At 35.4% G+C, this 24,548-nt stretch overlaps 1 protein-coding gene across 1 annotated transcript in view; it reads right to left on the bottom strand.

Moving 5' to 3' along the window:
- LOC105491117 (sarcoglycan zeta) overlaps positions 1-24,548 on the bottom strand; it is a 1,216,031-nt gene that overhangs the window by 698,839 nt on the left and 492,644 nt on the right. The gene's annotated exons all lie outside the window — the stretch shown is intronic.

Here is a 24,548-nt window from a genome sequence, read left to right as displayed (position 1 = left end):
CATTATTTTAAAATATGAAGCAAGCTTTCGTTCTTTTATTTTGTAAAGTTAGTTGTAGAATGGGAGGAGAATGAAATAATTAAGTTTCCTTCAGAATCTATACATAAAGATACGGTATTTGCATAATTTAATGCAATAAAATTGAAAATATTTTAGAAGAAGAGTGAAGATTTCCCCTCAGTTTATCCTTTCCCCCAACACCCATCAAGTTTGTTCAGCCATATCCTGGGCACATCTTTTTATTCTTTTTCCTTCTTACAAAAAGGAAACCAAAAACTAAACAATAAAAGTCCTTGAGAAGGAAAGAAGGTAATTTAAAATTATCATGCTCATGTACTTTAAAAGTGAAAACTATGAAGACAGAAAATAATTATACAGTGAAATTCAGTGGTAGATTAAATCCCGTGGAGACTTCTCCATGTATTTTGTATTGGGGATCAGAAAGGACAGGTTTTCTTTGCCTGTTTCATAATCTTTTCCTCTAGCAAATATTGCCTCTTGAATTCTCTCCTATAGGTTTTGTATGCCTGAAGAAGAGGCTAAGCCCACAGTCACAGGCTGCTGAATAGCCACAGGGTTAGATGTTGGCAAGGATTTCATCCGTTTTAGGCTTCTCAAAAAAATTAAAAAACAAACAAACAAGAAAACAATTCTTAAAAGCCACCATAGGGAGCATAAAGAAAATGGAAAGAAGCAGAGATAAAGAAACAGAGGCATTGTTTCCTGCAGACTAAGCTGGCAGAGCTATGTGCACTGCACAATATTTACTTCCCTGCTTTCATTGAAAATGCCAAATGTGCCTGTATTATTCTAAAAAGTAGAGCTGATCCTTCTGTTTGGGCCAACAGGTCTATAGACCCGAACACATTCCATTCCAAAGCTTTTCCCTTGAGGCTGTCTGCCCAAACCCAGATAACATCTTCCATTGGTAGGGCTTGGTCTGCCTTGGTGGATGTCATTTGGAGAAATTCATCCATATCAGAATTTACCCTGGACCCCACACCAACTTCCTTTTTTTTTTTTTTTTTTTGGAGAAGTAATTGTATTTAGAAATAAAATCAGTATCTCTGTAGAAGGCTTGTTGGATGGAGAAATGAGAATACTGGACCCATGTAGAGGTGTAGTTCATTTGTATACAATGGACAAGAAAAACACTTTAATTTGGCTCAGAGAAACCTTAATAGTTACACTTGCAGAATGACTGAAAAAAGGGAATCTGACTTCCCTGGTTAAAAAATGTTCAATGAGAGATTATTGCTGAAGAAATACCTTTCAGTCATTCATTTGTTCATTCCATATGGCAATTATGTACCAGCAGGGTAAAGTGAAAAGAGGCAATACAAGGTTTTCCTTGTGGACTATCGTCTTCTCTTCTCCATCCAGCTTTTCATTTTATAGCAGCTTTTTATCATATTGTATTAAAACATTGTGCTCTGATCCATCATTCTGACTAGACTGATATCTCCTTGAAGGAATGTTTTGCTTGTCATTATGACCCTAACACTTAGTTCTCCAATAACAATTTCAAAGACTGGATAGTTACTCTGTATTATGTAAATGTATTATTTCATCAACAATTTTTCATCCTCTCCTTCCATTTATTTTCCCTGGCAGTAAGTTTCAGTTTCACTGTTTCTCTACCTGCACTTTTAGCATTTCTCTTTCCCTGGGCAACATCACTTCATTTCTGTTGACGATTTTAACACTACTCTGTGAGTGTGCGTGTGTTTAATCAGAAAACACATTTGTTAGTTGCCACCCCCATCTTAACCCACACTCTGAGATATGTCCAAGATGCAAAATGCATGAGAGTCACTACTAAGGTTTCAGTGGATCAATCTAAGTCTTTTGGAAGCTAGATCTGTATAATACATATTGACCTGTTGCCAGGAGCCTTGTGGAAATTCCACGGCGATGATATAGGATCAAAATATTTTTCCTTAGCCAGGGATGGAAGTGCATGCCTTAGTCCCATCTACTCTGGAGGTTGAGGTGGGAGGATGCTTAAGCCCAGGAGTTTGAGGCTGCTGTGAGCTATGATCATGCTACTGTACTGGGTGACAGAGTGAGATCTTGTCTCTAAATACACACATATGTAATATATGTAGACGTGTGTGTGTATGTACATATATACGTGTGCATATATATACACATGCATATACATATCTATATACATACATGCCATATACACACACACACACACACACACACACACATATTATGAAATTTAACTGAGCTACAAGAAATGACCCAGGGGAGGGGCGTGGGGGAAGAGGAAAAACCTATTCCCATCAGAGATTTTCTGGACATTGATAAAACCAAGTAGGGAATTTAGTGTATCATTTTTATAGAACAAATTTAGTCTTTCAAACTCTCGGGAGTTCTGAAAACTCCTTCAGGAAATAACCCAGCTGGATTTTTTTTTTTAAAGACTTACGCTTACATTTTTAACGTTATCAGTTTCAATCATTTCTTAGAGTTGTAAGTTACAGATAAATGCAATAACAATTATTATTCTCTTGTTTTCTTACAAACAATAAATTATACAGTAAAAGATTACTTATTTAGAAATTATTTTTGCTTTAATATGTTTGTTACCATTTTCCATAAATATCTATCTATAAGTATATTTGTACAGCATTCAACCCACAAAGGTCATTAGCATAATAGATATTAAATATAACAAGGCATTCAAATGTAGAGATTTAACAAAAAATGGGAACTGAATTTCAGTGGAATTTTTAAAACACCTGCTTTTTAGTCTCAGTGTGTTCTTTAAAAATTTTATACACAAGATTTTTCAAGTTCCACATTGAGTAAGTTTCTCACATTTTCTTAAGTCTTTTTCATAATATGAATAAAATCAGAAATAGCTGAATATGCTCAACTAATAATAGACAAGTCCAGTATTGCATTTAGTAGTAAATAACAATACAGTATCCACATTATAAATTGAGACAAAATGAATATTTATGTTCACATTTTCCTCATTCACTTTCTCCCCTCCCACTCTCTATCTCAGGATGTGTAAATAAAATAATAAACCTGGCACTGAAAATGAGAATGGGAAGTATTAAAACATTTCTAGCACAAAGGACAGACATTCAATTTATTACACACTAAGAGAAAAGGTACTATACTTGCCAAAGATATCTAACCTCAATGATCACAAAAGTTATCATGAATATACAGTGACTCTTAAGTCTCTAAACACAACCACTTAAACGTAAAATAGAACATTGGAGTTTTTTTGGGTTTGTGTGTATACCAAACAGTATTTTTGTAAATGTTAAGTAATCTCTTTTGAAATGAATTCAGTGTATACAGACATAATTTTTTTTAACATCAGCATGTTTCAACTGTACATCCTACTTTATTGACTCCAATGCTCCACTGCGATTTATTTATGGAAATTTACATGGAATGGGTTCAAAGATATCTGAAGCATTCATACCTGATACAGTTTATTCTCTACAGGGCACAGCAGTTTTCCTGGGAACAAATTATGCAGTGAATTTAATGCTCATTTTTACTTTTGATATATTTCTTTTATGAGTGCTGTTTCAGTTGGAGTATGATCGTATATTATGTTTCACTTTTATGGTTAGGATTATTTTTTGTTCAGCTGAAGATACTCCACTTGAGAACCACTCATTCCACCCACATTGTCACCAAAGCACCGTGTTAGGACCACAGACACCTGACCACAGTCAGAGTGGTGAGTTCTGTGTGAATACCCATCTTGTCTCCTGTCCCCAGGATGTCTAAACTTATAGCCTGAGAGTACATCTAGCCACCCTCAACACAACACAGTGGCTGAAACTTTAAGATTTAAAACTCTGGAGTTATTGGTGGCTTTGACCATATTTCAGCCATGGCAACCTGCAACAATACAGGTGACAAAACCAACGTCCAGAGAGAAGCAAACTAAACCATACACAGAATTCTAACACATGTACTTACATCCGCGTACAGGCCATTACTATTTTTTGAATATATGTAAAAAGTTTTGTGATTACCAACAAGAAAAATTCAATTTTAATGTGTTTTTGAATAAGTATGTTATAATTTTGTTCAGATAAAAACCATTAAAATGACATCTTCTGTAATGCTGTATCTGGTACAGGAAAAGGGAAAGGATACAAGGCAGCTTGTGTGTGTGTGTGTGTGTGACACTGAGTCTCATTCAGTCCCAGGCTGTAATGCAGTGGTGTCATCTCTGCTCACTGCAACCTCCACCTCCCAGGTTCAATCAATACTCCTGCCTCAGCCTCCTCAGTAGAATCACATACATTTCTCAAGGGCTTCCCGCATGCCCAAGCTTCATGAATATTAAGTGAACTGTATCAAGCTCTTCTAATATATCACTGTGCTGAGGTTTTTACATGTATTTACTGCCCACAACAACTTTTTGAGATAGTACTAATTATCTTCATGTTAGAGTTGAAGAATTTGAATTTACAGTGGAAGAGTTCAGAGCCAACTTGGCAGATTTCGATGCCCATGCTTTTAACTATTATATTGTACTATCCCCAAAATTATTTACCTAGTGAGGCAATATGGTGGCATGAATAGGCAAGCAAATAGTTTCATCCTGACTTCTATTCTTTAGGTTGTAATCAATTGGACCAAAATCTTTAAATGTCCAAGTAAGAATTTTTGCCCCAGGGATTCCCCACGCTTACTTACTGTGACACTGTAAGGACTCCCTTAAAAAATATGACTCGGCTTTTTTAAATACAGCCCCAGAAATGCATCAGAATATTTTTGCATGTTTCTCTGTCTGAAAAATATATAATGGAGCTTTACCAAATAGATTGGAAAAAGCTAAAAGGGAGCAAGAGATGTCTTATTCCTTCATAGGTGAGTCATGAAGGAATCATCTATGAATAAGAAATGTAAAAAAATTAAATGGTTATACATCAAAATAATGCATGTTGAACACTGGAAATAAAATATAATATCCATTTTACTGAGCAATTATGATGTGCCTGGTATTATATGGTGTTACAATCCTGACATGTTTTATTAATGCATTCCTTGTAACTGCTTATGTGGTAGGTAGTGTTATTAAGTAATATTCAATTTTCCAATAAACCTTCATCCCATAAAACTGAGATTATATTTATAATTATAAAATAAGCAAGATAAACCTAACCTTATTTATTATTTTTATTTGATTTACTTTATCACCAGGCTGGTGATATTCAGACCAAAATGATCCACACTATATCAGGTTAGAACGGCCACCAGTGTTCCCTGCTGTGTTTTCCAGAAACTGAATGCTCAACGTGATGGAGCCATTTTTTGAATATCAAATGGAAATAGTCCCAAACTCATCACCCCAGGTTCTAGAATGAACATTCCACTAACGTGTGTGGGGATGGATGTACATGCATGGGTCTAGCTTTTAGTCAAACTACATCATGTAATATAATAAATCTAGCATTCCGGTTAGCAGAGAACTATTAGGATACAAGTATTTCATTTGGAATTCAGTCTTATGTTACTGTAGTACCAAATACTTGTTGATTTTGTTGATGACAGTGGTCTATTGTGGGACATTTTTCAAAAGCAATGCCCAAGTTCAAATAATTTACCAGATTAATTAATTACCTATGGTTAGTAGAGTTGTTCCCATAGTAAAGAAATATACACATACAAAGTAACTCAAATGCAGTAAGTTTTTTTTTTTAAATCAGTCAGGATTCAGAATGAGTAAAACTAAATTTTTACTTTGTTTGCCTAAAGTCTGTGATCCTGCCTCCACTGGAAGAGGGAATTTTTAAATATTAACTCAACACATTTTATCCTTGAAATCTCAACATAGGTAACACTATTTAAACCCAGAATGTCAAACCGAAAGAATATTATGTACAAAAAATAAAAGAGATACATTGCGTTGTTGAATCAATCAAGTTGTGAATTTAAACATAATAAATTACATTATAAAAGCTGATCATTCAAACTCTCTGTTAGAAAGAAGATCAAAATGACAAATAGGTAGAAATACCACATAAAGCTGGGCCACCTGAAGATTATTTCTTCGTCTTAATAGTCCAAATTAATCATCCAAGTGTCTATTTTAGTATCTTGTTATATATGAAGCCTTTTGAATTAAGGTTAAAGGAGAACATATCACATCTGTGGGGAAGAAACGTAAGCAGATGGAAACAAGATAAGCTAAAGAGATTCCTTTCCTGTTACCTGTCCTGAGACTTAGGACCCAAGCAGGATTTCACAAGTAGTTTTTAATACTGGGATGGCATCTAAAAGATTTTTGACATTGAAGATTCACAGAAACATTTTTAATGGAGGTAATCTACAAAAGAAATCATTTAAAATGTAGTAAAGTAGGAGAACTGAATAATTTTCACTTTGCGAGAGAATAGAGAGGGACAATTTTTCCTCCCATTTCTGGCTTGATGGGTAGAAAAATCTAAGAGCTTTCTAAGGAAGGAAGGAGAGAGCTGTCTTTATGTGTCATTTTTATTATCATGGAAGATCTCAGGCATTAATTTTCTTACCATGGGCGAATAATTCTAAATATGTAGGTTTCAGGAATGATATGTTTTTTCAAAGCCTTTAAAACACATTAAACATGAAAGAAGACAGGCAATTCAGAGACATTATGATACAACATGAATACATCTGATGAGATATAAACTAGAATATTTGAAGCACTGTGAACGATGACAACTCTGGGTACACATGTCTAATCAAGTTGGCTTCATTTATTTAAATCTAGAAAAATTACTTCCGTACAAAGCAAAATAGTTTTGTGAAATGCATATTACTGTGCCTATTCAGGTTTATGATTTGGTAACTGAATTATCCTTTTATCTTTCACTCCCTTTTGTATGAATAGAACAGATTGTGACTAATTGAAAATGGCAGTCAGAAAGCTATCAGGCTGACGTGGTTAATAACAGGTATTTCTATTGAAGCATTGTTAGGAAAATTATTAAAATTACATTTCTTTGCTAAATATGAAATCTGCTGTTGCTATCATATGGACAACTCTTTTTAAATTGGATGTAAAAGTAAGAAAAATCACAGATTTCAAGATATCTTTCTTAGGTGTTAGCCTATTTTTAAGTATATGCATTTTCAGTTTATTATTAATATATTTTTATATCTTGTTTAAATCAGGAATATAGTTTGTAAGCACATCAGTGATAAAGACAGACACAGTTTCTCTGAGCAATTTAACGAATCAGCAAATGATACACGTTCTCTACAAGAAAAACGAGTCAGTAACTTCCTAATGCAGCCACTACACACTTAGAATGGAATCAATGGTAGGATCCATTAGGGGAAAACATTATCTAGTCCATTCACTAGTAGGATCTAGAGTATTTATATTATATGACATCTTATCTACCTTCTGATCAGAAACACATAGCCAATTACTTAACAGATATTGAACACAATGTAAAAATACCATAATAAAGGCCATAAAAGGATTATAATTTAATGGATATAAAATGCGCAACATTTACATATCATATGTATCAGGAACCGGAATACTGTATTTTCACTTTCACAGATTGAAGTCATTTAATGCATGAGATTGCCTGAAAAGGAGGCTGGTTTTAATATGGGCCTAGCATTTAAAACCTTAGAGGATTTGCCTCCCGAGTAGCTGGTACTACAGGCGCCCGCCACCATGCCAGGCTAATTTTTTGTATTTTTAGTAGAGACGGGGTTTCATCGTGTTAGCCAGGATGGTCTTGATCTCCTGACCTGTGATCCGCCCACCTCCGCCTCCCAAAGTGCTGGGATTACAGGCCTGAGCCACCGCGCCCGGCCATGAACCCGGGAGGTGGAGTTTGCAGTGAGTCAGATCGCGCCACTGTGCACTCCAGCCTGGACGACAGAGCAAGATTCCGTCTCAACAACAACAAAAAAACTTAGAGGATTTGAGGACACAATGGAACTACTGTCAACATTGTTGCTACAAAGAGAAAAGTGAAAGTGAAGAGAAAATTCAAACATAAAGGAGGGCAAAGATGAGAGAACTATTTAGCAACAGAGCCCAAATACTGAAAACAAAACAAAACAATCAAACCAAAGACAAAACAACAACATACCCTTCCTCTGGACTTTACAGTTCCTTGCATCGTTAAATCTCCTTTACTATTTAAACTGGTTTTCACAGAGTTTTCTCTTATTTGCAGCTGAAAGTTTCCTGTGTTAATCATTAAAATGCATTGATCAAGTGTTATTTTTCACTAGCTATTTATTATGTTTATAAATGCAATTGGAAACATCTCTTAAGCTGCTTGATCACATCTCTGCAAAGCCAGCCCTAGCTCTAACAAAAATGTGTCCAGTTCAAAAATATCCTTTTATTTTTGCTTAGGCCAATTTGAGTTCGATTTACTCCATTTCATTATTCTCTTTTTCTTTAAATCAAAATTACCATCTCAATCTCTCGCAATAGTTGGTTTATTCATTATCAAGCCCAATTGGTCTATAAGCTATGTGACAGTAGGCGCTCTAGTGTATATCACCATATTGCCGGCAACTAAAATACCCCCTTGGTCTATAGGAGACACTTGACAAATATTTGCGAAATAAATGAACTAGTAAAATGCATCTCTAGAAAATGTGCAGGAAGGCAGAAGGAATTCTAGAAATTGTGTGTGAGTTTGGAAAGAAAGCAAAAGACAAAAGAAAATATTATCACAAACATGATAGATTAGCTGAGCCTCAAAATAATTTAAATTATACTGGGCAGATGATGCGTTAGATCCAGTGGAAAGACATCTTATGCCAAAGAATAAAAAAACACAGAATCATCAAAAGCACGATCTATGTTTGAGATGAATGATAGTGTGGGTCACCTATGTAAGCAGAAAGTCTGAAATAGTAGGATAGTAGTATCATTGCCTGTAATAGACACACCTCTCAGCAACTGGTCTGTTTTCATTCTACGGAAACTCTCCATCCTGTAATTGGACAGTTTTCTTTTCCATACCAGCTATCATTATGTGAGCTACTCTCATGTGCATTTCTCTAGTAATGGATTCTATTCTTAGCCTGATACTTGGCCTGTTTCTTCCTCACCTTTCTTTTATCTCTTTATCTTAAGGGGCTAAATAAACTCCTTTTCCTCTAAAATTTTAGATTCATAAATTTCTCTATTATCAAGTAATGTACTTCAAGGGATCCAGGCCATCCTCCCTGCCCCACAGACACAAACTTACATGTTAAATAATACATTCATCTAAGGATGCACATTATTATATAAATATGTTATCTTTGGCCAGGTTTTATTAACAACAAAATAAAAACAATGAGACTTACTGTGTATTATCTGTAAAAGATGCGTTGTTATAGCATTCGAGAATAAAAGTTTTCAAATATACATAAGCAACATGCATTGTTGGCATTTTTTCACTTCTGAAGGGTCTAAAGGCCTTCCTTTGTGCAATTCCCCTTTAAGGTAAGTCTGATTCCTGGATATCATGCTCCACTTCCTCAGAGGAGGCATGGTCTGGGCCACAAAAATCATAGAATATCATAGTGAGTTGCAGTCCTAGTTAGTGTGACATCAGAATGGGTGTACAATTTTAGTGACTGTCTTCTCAAGATACCAAATGACAAAGTATAAAAGACTCGTTCTGTGAGCTCCTTTCCTTGATCTCAGTTGCCCATATAGGACAGCCAAGTCTGGAATTATTATCCTGGATGGACAATCCCAGGGTAGACAACTTTCACCAGCTGCAATCATGCATTCACCAGACCCAATACTTGAGTTGCTGTGGTACCAGAAGACCACAGGCAAAACCGTACTACCTTTGCCCACGAATATATAGCTCTAACATTCTGCTTTAGTCTTTAAATCTGAAATAAATAAAGTGGACTTTGCCTACTGTTTCAATTCAGGGCTACCTAATATAGGAAGAAAAAAAAGTTTGTTTGTTTGTTTGTTGCTAATAATCCCATGTCAACAGAGTTCTGCATTGAGCTTTGGAGGTAAAGTCCAGGCAAATTTGACTTTCAGCTTGTCCTTGAGGTTGACATATATTTAGGGGACCTCAAAAGGAGAAGAGTAATTGAGGACAATGGTTTAAATCTGATTACTCTTGTAACACTTGGAAATATATATTATCTTCAGATCACCCTCATGTTCTACTATTTGAAACATTAGGCCTCAAAGAAGACTACAAAGATTAATCTACTTAGAATTGTAATCTTCCCTTTCTCAGCATCGTCATGCCTGATCCCTTCAACCTCTCTATGCTCTTCTTCTTTTCTATAATAGATACTACACTCTAACATGCCACATAATAAGCATTTATGTATACGCACATACATATATGTGTTATATAATATTTATTGCTTATTATTGCTTCTTGTCTATTCATCTCTCTGCCCATTCCATTTAAGCTTCATGAAAGCAATTTTCATTTACACATATATTCTAGGAACCCAGAATGGCTGGCACATTATAGGTACCCAATAAATAGTTGTAGAAGAATTGTAGAACAATAGTTTTTGAACTAAATTTCTATAATTGCAGAATAAATAATGGTTACATTTAATAAATTTGAACTTATAAACCTCAATAATATGTTGCATCTCTCAATATAGTTTGTTTTTGTTTTTGTTTTGAGACAGAGTCTTAATTTGTCACCTAGGCTGGAGTACAGTGGTATGATCTCGGTTCACTGAAGCCCTCCTGGGCTCAAGCGATCCTCATGCCTTGAGCAGGGGGGACTGAAGGCAAGTTCCAAGTAGCTGGGACTATAGGTGTGCACCACCACACCCAGCTTATTATTTTTTTCTTTATATTTTTTTGTAGAGACAGGGTTTCACCATGTTGCCCAGCATGGTCTCAACTCCTGAGCTCAAGAGATCCTCCCACCTCGGCCTCCCAAAGTTCTAGGATTACAGGCGTCAGACACTGCACCCGGCCTGGATCTTTCAACATAGTTTCAGTATTACTTTTAAGGCTTCAATGTCTTATTCATGTTGTTTATTCACAATACATTTATGAATATATTTTTTTCTGTAATTGTTTTAACTTGTCTCACTTGTTTTAAGTATTGACCACTTTAATAAAATCTTTGTTTGGATGGATTCAATATAAGAGAATTCAAATTCTTGTTTGAATTGATTTTTTTTTAAAAAATAACAACATTTGTTTGCTGTTTGTTTGCGGCTATAGTTTTGCTGATCTCTACTGAGTATTGATTTTCACATTAAACTGCACCTTCTCTTTGTTGTTATTGAAAATGTCAGCAAACAAACTGACTTAGAGGAACATAAATCCAAATGAACAATTAAGTAGCTCTACTAATTGGCTTTTTTAAGTGTCAGTTTCTTTTTTCATAAAACTTGGGAAAACTCCCTTGTCTACTCACAAGCAGGAAACACAAAGGAGCAGTATTTTATAATTGCCTATGATAGTCTTCTTTTAGTAAACTCTTAACAACAACTTTTAAACCCTCAATTTCTGTGAGTAATGACCCTTGATAAGCTTTTATTCATGAGTAAGTGATATGACCATGCTGGAAAATACATACAAAGAGGTAATTTGGTATAGAATTAGATATACATATACACTTCTATGTGTGGTCCATGATCTCTGTTGGTAAATATCACCTACACTAAAGGCTCTGCCAAGTGCCCTGATTGTTCATAACTGTGATGAATGCTTTATAAATAAAACTGTAGATGCAGCCCATGTCCTCTACAGACTTTCATGTAAAACAGACACTATGCCATGTACAGGATATACATAACAAAGAAACAAGAAAATAAAATAAATAAATAAGTAAAATTAAAAAGTGTACATAGAATGAAATCAGAGTAAGTTCACTTCAGTGCATTAAGACTAGATCCAAGATAAATATGTAGTTCATAGGAAATTACCACATAAATTAAAAAATATGTACATAAATATGTAGCTCATAGGAAATTATCACATAAATTATAAGAAAATTTACTAAGAAGAGTGAAAAAAAAAATCTGTACCTTGCCATTCAGAAGGGATTTTCTCATGGTCATATTTCAGCAGTTATTTAAATGGTGGAAGCCAACAATATTGTAGAGAAATAAAGGATAGACTGGGTTATGACAGGCATATAGGGCTCAATTAGAAATACTTTCAGTAGAAGTAACAACTTATTTTTAATATTTACTTATTCGAGGCAGAGTCTCGCTGTGTTGCCAGGCGGGAGTGCAATGGAACTATATTGGCTCACCACAATCTCTGCCTCCTGAGTAGCTGGGATTATAAGGATGCGCCACCACACTCGGCTAATCTTGTATTTTTAGTAGAGATAGGGTTTCTCCAGGTTGGTCAGGCTGGTCTCGAACTCCCGACCTCAGGTGATCCACTCACCTGGGCCTCCCAAAGTGATGGGATTACAGGTGTGAGCCACCGTGCCCAGCGGGAAGTAACAATTTTTGTTTCTTGTTCTCTTCTCCCACAGTGCTCTGCAGATGACTCTAATATGTTTCAAACTGTGTCATCATTATGAGTTTGCATTTCTATTTCCTGCAAAAGAGTACTAGCTCCTCAAACATAAAAGGTGTGCTTCTAATTCATTTGCTTTTTTGTTGGAGGCTACATAACTTTTTGTCTGCATACACTAGTCGATCAGTAAATGGTGATGAAATATACATTTTGCATTAAAAAATAAAAAAAAACTATTGAATCAAATGGGAGAAGACATTATTAATACAAGTTATGAAAAACCAACAGTAAAGAGTATCACAGTGGTAAGTATCACACTCTAACGAAATGGAAGAACAAATGGTGCTATTACAATCTTCTAAATACGGCAGAGTACTTGTTTTGTTTGTATGAGATCATACTGGAATAACCACATATCCCGACACATATGATTTTTTTTCTGCCCTGCACTAATTTCACCATCCCTGTCATTATGTCAACTTTCTTTTTATTTTTCTTTCTTTTTTTTTTTTTGAGACAAACTCTTGCTGTGTCACCCATGCTGGAGTGCATTGGCATGATCTCAGCCCACTGCAACCTCCAACTCCCAGATTCAAGCATTTCTCCTGCCTCAGCCTCCCGAGTAGCTGGGATTACAGTTACAGGGGCCTGCCAGCACACCTGGCTAATTTTTGTATTTTTAGTAGAGATGGGGTTTCACTATGTTGGCCAGGCTGGTTTCGAACTCCTGACTTCAGGTGATTCACACACCTCGGCCTCCCAAGTGCTGGGATTACAGGCGTGAGCCACCGCGCCCGGCCTTCAACTGTCATTGTTAACTTTAGCTTTTCTCTAGCCAGATGCTGCCACCTTTCTCAGGTACTGTGTGGGCTGCCCAGCTGTCTGAAGCAGGAGTACTGATAGAACCGATACCGATGCCTCTTTGTCCTCTCTAACTATGCTTAAGAGTTCACAGAATATAAACCTCAGAGCAGTCTAGACTCCTGCAATAGAAACCTTTCCTTAAAACCAAACTATGGTAGTCTGTTACATAAAAAGGAAGCAGAAATAACTTGCCAGATCAAGCTGTTTTGAGTAAAGGGTAGCATGACAGAGAAAAGGAAGAACTCTTCGGGTTTCACACCAACTCTAGCCAGTCTCATTACAAAGATTTGACCTTCCAAATCAAATCAGAACCTAAAAATAAATATTACTTTGTTAATAAACCTTAAGCTTCCTAACAAGTGATGACAGATTTGATTTTATTATCATTTTATGTAAATATATACCCATATTTTTATGATTTATCACCTGATTACTAACAATAAAATAGAAACTACAATTGAGTAGGTAAAGACAATTTACTATCTTATATTAACTCCTTTAAATGTGTTACATAGTGTCGTCTTAATTCTCCCAGTAACTCTAGGAGATATGTATACGCACGTCACATATATACGTACACACATAAATATATAAAACATTATACCCATTCCCAGTAAGTTTTCAAAGTTTCTCCTACATGATTATTTATTGTAGCTATATTTTTACTTACATAGCTGATAAAGTACAACAATATTTCTCTCCTTGTGCACATATTCGGATATACGAGCTGTCCAGAAACAGATGCAGTCTCATTTGCTTGGTTTACAAATACTGTGTGTAGAATTCACGTCAAGACCTTCTATTAAGTTCTTCCTGGATGGTGCATACAAGAGTGACGGTGACAGGCATGGTGTTTGTCTCTCGAATTCTTTTCCCTGAACTTTACAATTGCAGATATTCCTCAATTCAGTTGTTAATCCTGATTTTTTTTTTTTTTAGTCAAGCCAGCTTCTTATTTCACCAATTTATAATTTCATCGTTCTCCCCTCTCGTTCAATAATTTCCTGGCATAAGACAATTACTGTTAGAGGCTAGAGACTAACATTTGAATTGGTTTCTAATTACAAGCTTAATCATTCCTGAGATATCTGGGACACCAATCAAACTGTGAAATTCTATATTAAAAATTCAGTGCCTTGGATATTGCACAATGCTGTCAGTGTTAAGTTTTGCCTTACACAGTCAAACTTGTGATTGGTGCACAGTCAAATAAAATTTCATATAACTACATTAAAGTGAAATTATATATCATTTATTTTCTTAAAATTCTTTACAGTCGGCTGAGTGCAGTGGTTCACACCTGTAATCCCAGCACTTTGGGAAGCCAAGGTGGGGGGATCACTGAGGTCAGGAGTTCAAGACCAGCCTGATCAACATGGAGAAACCCTGTCTCTTCTAAAAATACAAAATTAACTGGGTGTGGTGGTGTGTGCCTGTCATCTCAGCTACTTGGGAGGCTGAGGCAGGAGAATCACTTGAACCCAGGAGGCAGAGGTTGCAGCGAGCCGAGATCGCGCCATTGCTCTCCAGCCTGGACAACAAGAGTGAAACTCCATCTCAAAAAAAAAAAAAAAAAAAAAATCTTTACAGTCAAATTCCAAGTAATATTTCAATAAGTTAAAATGCCATGTATGGGGAAATTGTGCAGCTGTTAGCAGGCAATATATTTATAAATACTGACAACCAAGAAGCTTCCAGAAAGTAAACTATATTTCTATTTATATTAAAAAACAAAAACCAATTTACATGTATTCATGTATATTACTCTCTCTATGTAAACAGACAGTAAATTTTCTGGGAAGATTTCAAACCAGAGAAACTAGGATATCGCTGAAAAGAATACTGGAGACAAAGAGAAGTAAACATTCAACTTTTATTTGATTTTTTAAAAACAGTTTTAGCCTTACCAAAAAATGTTATTGTTTGGTTTGAGGTTATTTTCTCAAACTTTAATTCTTAAATCTTCATTTTTCATTGTAGGTAGTCTCAAAACTTAACCGCAACACATTTAATATTTTAGTACATTTTTGGAAAGAAAGCTTATTCCAGAAAATATCAAAAGATCTTAGCTAAAAGTTCACACTACACTTTTCCACATGACATGGAGTAAACAGCCTCTAATGATTTCTTGGTTAGAAAAGCTATTAAGATTCATAGACAGTCTATTACTGGACTTGATTACCTTGTGTATCAAAGTGACAGATCTACAGCTGCCATGACAGTATTTCAGCTCACAAGTACCCATGACCAATTAATCCCTTATGAATTGGACCAGAGTTAGCCAGTTGTGACAGCTTTGGAAGTGTGTTCAGCTCTCCTTGACTCCTTGATAAAGGACACCGCAATATTTAAACCCGTATTAGTGAGTGTCTGTAACGGTGCCTTCACACAACTAGATCAGGGCTATTTTATTTTATTTTATTTTATTTTTTTATTTTTTTTAAATCTCTCTGATCCATATTTTATTAGTTGCTAGATTGCATAAATCAGGGACAGAGTGATTACCAGGAGTGTCTCTCACAGTTTGAGACCTCAGATTTTAACTTTGAGTCAGAAAAGCTTTTCATTCCTGAAAAAAATGTAAATGGTCACCTCAATGAATTGTTTCAGTAGTCAAATATGGATTGTACAGATTCTGTGTGTCTTTTTTTTTAAAATTTATTTATTATTATTATACTTTAAGTTCTAGGGTACATGTGCATAACGTGCAGGTTTGTTACATATGTATACTTGTGCCATGTTGGTGTGCTGCACCCATCAACACGTCAGCACCCATCAACTCGTCATTTACATCAGGTATAACTCCCAATGCAATCCCTCCCCCCTCCCCCCTCCCCATGATAGGCCCCGGTGTGTGATGTTCCCCTTCCCGAGTCCAAGTGATCTCATTATTCAGTTCCCACCTATGAGTGAGAACATGCGGTGTTTGGTTTTCTGTTCTTGTGATAGTTTGCTAAGAATGATGGTTTCCAGCTGCATCCATATCCCTACAAAGGACACAAACTCATCCTTTTTTATGGCTGCATAGTATTCCATGGTGTATATGTGCCACATTTTCTTAATCCAATCTGTCACTGATGGACATTTGGGTTGATTCCAAGTCTTTGCTATTGTGAATAGTGCCGCAATAAACATACGTGTGCATGTGTCTTTATAGCAGCATAATTTATAATCCTTTGGGTATATACCCAGTAATGGGATGGCTGGGTCATATGGTACATCTAGTTCTAGATCCTTGAGGAATCGCCATACTGTTTTCCATAATGGTTGAACTAGTTTACAATTCCACCAACAGTGTAAAAGTGTTCCTATTTCTCCACATCCTCTCCAGCACCTGTTGTTTCCTGACTTTTTAATGATCGCCATTCTAAGTGGTGTGAGATGGTATCTCATTGTGGTTTTGATTTGCATTTCTCTGATGGCCAGTGATGATGAGCATTTTTTCATGTGTCTGTTGGCTGTATGAATGTCTTCTTTTGAGAAATGTCTGTTCATATCCTTTGCCCACTTTTTGATAGGGTTGTTTGTTTTTTTCTTATAAATTTGTTTGAGTTCTTTGTAGGTTCTGGATATTAGTCCTTTGTCAGATGAGTAGATTGCAAAAATTTTCTCCCATTCTGTAGGTTGCCTGTTCACTCTGATGGTAGTTTCTTTTGCTGTGCAGAAGCTCTTTAGTTTAATGAGATCCCATTTGTCAATTTTGGCTTTTGCTGCCGTTGTTTTTGGTGTTTTAGACATGAAGTCTTTTCCCATGCCTATGTCCTGAAGGCTACAGTAACCAAAACAGCATGGTACTGGTACCAAAACAGAGATATAGACCAATGGAACAGAACAGAGTCCTCAGAAATAATACCATACATCTACAGCCATCTGATCTTTGACAAACCTGAGAGAAACAAGAAATGGGGAAAGGATTCCCTATTTAATAAATGGTGCTGGGAAAATTGGCTAGCCATAAGTAGAAAGCTGAAACTGGATCCTTTCCTTACTCCTTATACAAAAATTAATTCAAGATGGATTAGAGACTTAAATGTTAGACCTAATACCATAAAAATCCTAGATCAGGGCTATTTTAAAAGGAGGAAAGATTAAAACTTCACCATGTGGCCTAGGTCCTAGGATCAACAGAACACTACCATTACTAAAACTTGGCTCTGGAACAAATTTCTCTTTTATTTAGAAACTTGAAATTGTAAAGATTTTTCTAAGGAAAACATGAGCTATTGAGTGGTGTTTTAAAAGTTAATAACACGGTGTTAGGTATATTCTAAACGTACAATTCCTCTAACTAACCCCCCTCCCACTGCCGCCTCTCTATGATGAGCTCTGCTCTCAAATTGAGCAGGGGTTCCACAGTTACGCATTTCAACATTTCATACTTAATTATGCAAATAAATTATGCCCAGAAATAGTTATATAACCTGTGATTCTTTCTAGTTTTACCAAATAGCCAAAGCACAATGAAAACAAGGTAATCCCTTCATAGCCTTTAACAACCACTAAGTAAATGAAGAAGAAAATCATTACACAACACTGTTGTATAAATAATTCATGGATGTTATCGGTTAGCAATCCGATGGAAGAACTGTCATTTGATGAGGACTTGTGGGAATTTAAATTGTTGCTAATCAATGAAAATCATAAAAGTATCTACCCTCTTTGTACGGCCAGATTGGGGAAAATATATATCTTTAAATTCATTTGTCTGCCTTAATAAACCAATATATTGGAATTTAAATATCAATTAACAAAAAAATATATGCATGTATTTTGAAACCATGTAAAACACAGCACGTAACCCTTATTTAACTTTTGCAGTTTACAACTGGCAACTTGTTTCTACAGTTTAAAGTGAATCATTAAAAATTTACCTCTGCAGCTAATTCAAATTTCAATAAAATCTTGACAACTCTCCTATATTCTGTGAAAAGAACACGGGATAAACATCCTCTAAAAATACATAACAAGCTAACAGTTATTCAGTCTGTTTCTTCACAGAAATTATCTCTAATGTTGCAATACCTGGGCCCTACTTATACTAAAAAGCTTATTCGTTGTTCATTTGAAATTCTAAATTAATGGAGGGCCCTGTTTTCTTTCTTTTGTGTGTGTGTATGAGAGAGAGAGACAGAGAGAAATATGGTAGTCCAAATCATCTCAGCTAACTGGCAAAGGTCTCAGATGCTCAAGGTAGATTTGGGTGAATGTGGGTTCAAAGTCTTGTTAAACTGTTGGATGTCAAATGTAGGTCAGAAGAAGTGGTGGTGGGAATTACAAGATAAGTTGCAAGACAATCCAATCATTAATATAAAGCTATTATTTTCACAGAGTAATGCCTTAATCATCAAGTTTTATCCATTAATGTAATTAGTATAATTAAAGATAATTGTTCTGTCACAGTGCTTTCACGGTCTTTGCTAATTCAAATATATAATTGCATGAATTTTGGTCAGATGGAAAATGAGGATTGAAGAATTCACAATAAATTACGCTAACAAAGCACACTTCTGAAAAGTATGTACGTGAGATCCTTAAATATTATATTAAAATGTTCCCAGTTGATATATCATATTGATATTTAAAATAATGCTGACCTACTCACTAAGGATACTACAATATTTACTAAACTCTAGAAAACAAACTTTATTTTGTTGGAAAACAAAACAGTCTTCCTCAAAACCAATGGAAAACTCCTGTATCCCATTTTCATCTATCTGTATATTCTCAAGATTAATTGTAGATGTTTCTTTTTTCTTTTCTTTTTTTTTTTTTTTTTTTTTTTTTTTTGACAGGGAGTCTATCCCTGTCACCCAGACTAGAGTGCAGCAGCGTGATCTCGGCTCACTTCAACCTCCCCTCCTACCTCCCGGATTCAAGCAATTCTCCTGCCTCAGGAGATTAGCTGGGATTACCAGTATGCACCACCATACCTGGCTAATTTTTGTATTTTTAGTAGAGACAGAGTTCACCATGTTGGCCAGGATAGTACAAACTCCTGACCTCAAGTGATCCACCCACCTCCACCTCCAAAAGTGCCGGGATTACAGGTGTGAAGGTGTGAGCCACCGTGTCCGCCCTGAATTGCAGATGTTTCTAATCTAGATTCCCAAGGGCTAGAGTTTCCACCAGTAGATTGTCCTGAGGAAACCACCTTTCCAGGTGCATAGAGTCAGAACTGCACCAATTTCTCTACAATATAATATGAGTCTCATGCCAACACAGCGTTCAGTAAATTGAACTACACAATGGAAAGTTTTCCTCAGGTGACAGTAGGTGTTCTGAACGAATACCAAATTGAGGCAGATGCCACATTGACATGAAACTCTGAAAGCCCCTTTTTGTCCAAAATGGAAGAGTTCTATCTATTTATAATAGAGATTGCATAGACATTTATAAATATTGAATATTCTTTTCTTTTGAGTATTGAAAAATAGCTGCGATTAAATCCTGTGAGTGAAATTTAACTATGGGATACTGAGTCATAAATAAATCTCCATGAACCTCACTTTCTTCATCTGTACATTAGACACATGATGACCAATTTCATCATATATGTATTTAAACATGTCATTCTCCCCATATGTGATATAAACATTATAACTAATCCTATTTTAGTTAGAGTTCATTTTCAAGCCATGATAACTAATTATATTTTAGAGTTCATTGTCAAATGATGAAAAACTGGTACCATAGAGTGGAGGATATTGGAAGACAAGTATCTATGGATCTCTCACCTTTCTGCTTCTTCTGTGAACACAGACACTGACGTGCTTTTTTGTGTATTATGTATTCAAACAAGTTTATATAGCATAGCAAAGAGCCTTGGAAGGTAAGAAATAGTGTCTTCCTCCAAGGCAGGATTTTTGCTGTCTAGTAAATTAAAGATGTTTCTCTCTAGGGAGAAGTGGCTTGTCCTAGGATTCCCTTATGCAGTATTGGGTTTCTTAAACCTGGATGTCTCTTCTGTGGGTCTTGTGGGTCAAGGGTAACAGATACGAGCACACAGGTTACATGAAGATCATGCTGAATTATGTACAAGAGTAATAAAGCCCCTTATATCCAACCCAGGAGTCCTGGTCTTCTGTCAGTCTGTATAAAGCAGGTGTAAAGTGCAAGAAGGAGAAAAATCACAGACTTTTCACAATTCTTGGTAAGGCACTTATCATGACACCTTGAATATAGTAAATATTTTCAGGCCTTATTCATGTATTCCAAAGAACTTTAGATCCTTACAGTGATTGCATTTGTTGCATTAATGCAAAGAATTTAAATAAATAGTTTTTTTCAGAGGTTAGGTTGTATCATTTCCTCTTTGGGTCATTACTAATATAAACATAAAAATCTCTACTCCCAACCCAACCTAAGGTCTAAATCATGTCTGTTGAATCCCCCAATTTTCTATTCATAGATAAGTATTATACAATATATTAGAGTGTCAGTCACACAAGTAAAAGGGTTTTGTCTGCTTTCCCAGTGCGGTGCCAAAAGGAGACACATTGTTAATATCTGTTCATAGAAAAGTGAGTGGCCAGCTAGTGTAGTAATATATCACAAGCCAATAGCTCTGTTTGAAACTAGTGTTCAGAAACAAAATGAATCTTTCTGCATAATTTCACTTTTCCATATTAATTATCCTAATACTTTGATTCATATCATAATTAAAACCACATATTTGGAAAGAGGCAACTTGAAATCATTATCTAATTTAAAATTACCTTCATATTTCTAAAGGAGAGCAATTTTTAAAGACTGAATTGACTCCAAAACGGTAAAATCTACACAGCAGGCCATTATAAAATGAGACAGAAAGGACATAGGATCACATCCTTATACCGCCACTTACTAGCAATATACTTTTGGCAAATTATTCAATCTCAGTAAGCTTCAGCTTCCTCATATGTGAAATGGAAAAAATACTTCCCACTTTACAGGTTTGCTGTGAGGTAAAGGAGTTAATTTATGCAAATTAATTGGCACAGTGCCCAATATATAGTAGGTACTGAATGAATAGGGAGGTGTATTACACAAAATTGCTGACAGCTTTCGTAATTGAAAACAACTAAAATCAGATTCTGTAACTAACTCTTGGTCTCATCATAAATTCAAAGCAAAATGACAACATGAAAAAAATCGTCAGGAAATTTCTATCCTATAATTTGTTGAACTCTGTCTTTTTTCTGTCTTCTAAAGTGCATATGCTTATTTGCTGGACAAATACGTATTCAGTTTACATTGACCTTTTTATAAATAATGAAATACATGAAGAAGTATTGGGCAAGTAAACATTAGTGGGCTTTGCAAAGAGATATCTCTGTCTTCAAATGGTCAGTAGAACATGATAGAAAGATCATAGGGTTTGGAGTTAGATAACTTTAAATTTAAATTTCATCTTTGGCATTATTAGTTGTATGAACTTAGAAAATTTGCTGAATCACTCTGAACTTCAGCACCCTCATTTATAAAGCAGAATGAACATCTAAGTTGTAGTTTAGTACAGAAATTAAATATTATGTGTCCAGTATAATAAGAATTAAAAATAAAAACAACAATCATTGGTTTTAAAAATTCATTTGTTGGCAGTGTTTCCTAAGTTCTTTAAAATGTGATGTATATGTCTGGTTGCCCTCTATAGTCAGATACCAGTTAAAATAGTCTCAGAGATTGCTTGACCTGTCAAGTTCTTAGGAAATCCCTGGGATTTCCCTTTCTAGGAGTGTCTTATATTATTACAAGCTTGTGAGATACTGTTCACTGCCGCCAGACTTTACACCAAAAAGCAGTTCAGTGTTTTTTCATTTTAATACAATGGACAAAGCCCATTCTCCAGGATTACTGAAATGAGCCACAGAGTCCAAAATCTCTCACATCTGCTCACTTACAAGCATAATTTAATCCATTATCTCTTCTTCAAACTTCATCTCTGTGCCCTGCAACTGTTCTTAGCATGTTTCCTTCATCCAGGTAGCCATGCACTGGATATTTCTTAGCTCTTTGAGTGTCTACAAAGGAGACACTTTATTATCGACCAAGGACTTTTGAAAAATAATCTCAAACTCCAGTTAAACTTGAAAAAGTTTATGTAATGATTATGTAAGTCTACAAAACATTAGAGAGCCCCCTGGAGATATCATAATACCATAGAGTAGGTAGGAAGAAAACCCAGAGATGGCTTAATATCTGTCCTACAATAAGTAAGAGTTTAACCATGAAAGAGTTATTTGTTAATATCATATAGCCTTAGTTCTACATAGCCTCTGCAAAGAAGTCTTCAACTATACTCAAGCTATTTTGTATGTTATAAGTGAATAAGGACACAGATAGGAACTACGGGTTTCTCTATGGGAGCAAAAAGACATACATACTGGATGGAATAAACGAGAAGGAATTGTGTGATGTTGGATTTGAGTTACGGTAATCGGCAGGATGCACGATCATTTCTGTACAGCTAAAGAGTTCTTTGAAGTTATTTTTACCCTTAGAATATACCATCCCAGTGTTGTGCATTAAAGGGTCTTGAAGAAATGAACCGCCTGTATTAATGAGTACACCTGGTGTTCAGATGAGAGTTTCTAAATGCTATTCACTATCAAGTTCCTTGGAGAAATGGCTGATGCCATATCTGGCAGGAAAAGTATAAGAACAGCATTTTGTTTTGTCAGAAAAAAAGGAAATGCTTCAAGACGAATGGGAACATATCAAAAAGGACAAAGGAGCCACTTCAAAGAGTTTGTTCTAGACAAAGAGATTGAGATTTTTGTAAAAAAGCACTTACTCACAGAAAAATGTCAGATAATGAACATAGATATAATGTTAGAACTTTTTAAATCACCCTTTGGAAAGCCCCAATTAACTCAGACAAAAACCCTAATAGATTGATGCAAGAAAGGACTGATACACAATCTTAAAGCATTATTCTATAAATTACTTCTGAATTGCAAAAGGCAATGCATATTCTTAGAATGAATTAAACTAATGGTCAATGTGTTAATTACATGATCACACATGCTTCTTCAAAAATGGAACAAACTGACATAATGACTCTTGAAGTGCTGCAAAGGTAAGTGTAAACCACCACCTACACAGTATTCTTGCCAAAATGATTCTAGCATAAATCTACACCTGCAGAAACCATAACCTATATACAAATGTGAGATATTTTACAAGGTGACTGTTTTTGTCTCATCAAAATTATCAGTGTTATGAGAGACAATTGTGGTCAGGGTTGGGGGGTCATTTCTCTAGATTAAAGGAGATTAAAGACAAATAAATGAAATTCTTGTACCTTGGTTAGATCCTGGGCCAAATCAAGAAAAATTAAAAACAATTAGAAAAATTTAAATATGGTCTAAAAATCAAATAAGATTGAGGCAATGCTACATACTGTTGAATAATTAACATGCTTCTGATATGTAGAAGAGCTATTTTTCTTAAGAAATACATACTAAAAGACTTAGAAATAAAGAGTCATAATGTTTACATCTTTTTAAATGGTTCAACAACAGCAAATGAGTTCAAATGTTGACAACTGGTAAAGGGTGACTAATGTACTATTCTTTTAACTTTCGTAGACCTTTAAATTATTTTCAAAACAAGATGGAAATGAAAGTCATATGTAAAATGGCTAGAAATAGGCATATGTGCCAAGTACCTAAGAGTTCACTTCTGATACTATGGCCCAGGGCTCACAGTTTCCATCATGCTCCTGTGACAGCCCACCCACAACCCGGGTAAAGCTATGCCCTCAACTTATTTTAGAGACCTAGATTTGATTCCCTGAATCCCTCTCCAGTTATTCAGTGGAGCAATAACCATTCTAGACTCATAAAAGAAGCTGAAATATATTTAATAATCTTTTCAATGATAGAACTACAAAATAAACAGAATAACATTTTCCATCAAAGTGGTCACGGTTTAAATTATTGTCAACAGGTCAGCTTAAGTTATATAAAGTATTAATATATAAAAAACATTTTATTTTCTTATATGCTATAGAGATGAGGCCTAGACAGACTCATAACTGGAGGCTTGAAATATAATTTAATTCTATTGCTATGAAACTAAATAAATTTTCCTCTCTACCCATTCATATACAAATGCACTGTTCCCTGGCAGAAGATCCCACAGACTGGATAGGCAGATAAGCAGACAGGATGAATATATTAGCTTTCCATATATCCTACAGGGAAGGCTGGTGTGCAACAATAAAGATACACATAAAACTATTAACCAAGAGACATAAAATTACAATTAT

Source organism: Macaca nemestrina, chromosome 8 (genome assembly GCF_043159975.1).
Source record: "Macaca nemestrina isolate mMacNem1 chromosome 8, mMacNem.hap1, whole genome shotgun sequence".
In the NCBI taxonomy this organism is placed as follows: domain Eukaryota; kingdom Metazoa; phylum Chordata; class Mammalia; order Primates; family Cercopithecidae; genus Macaca; species Macaca nemestrina.
Note: the sequence above shows the minus strand (reverse complement) of the source record. Positions and strands in the feature narration are given on the sequence as shown.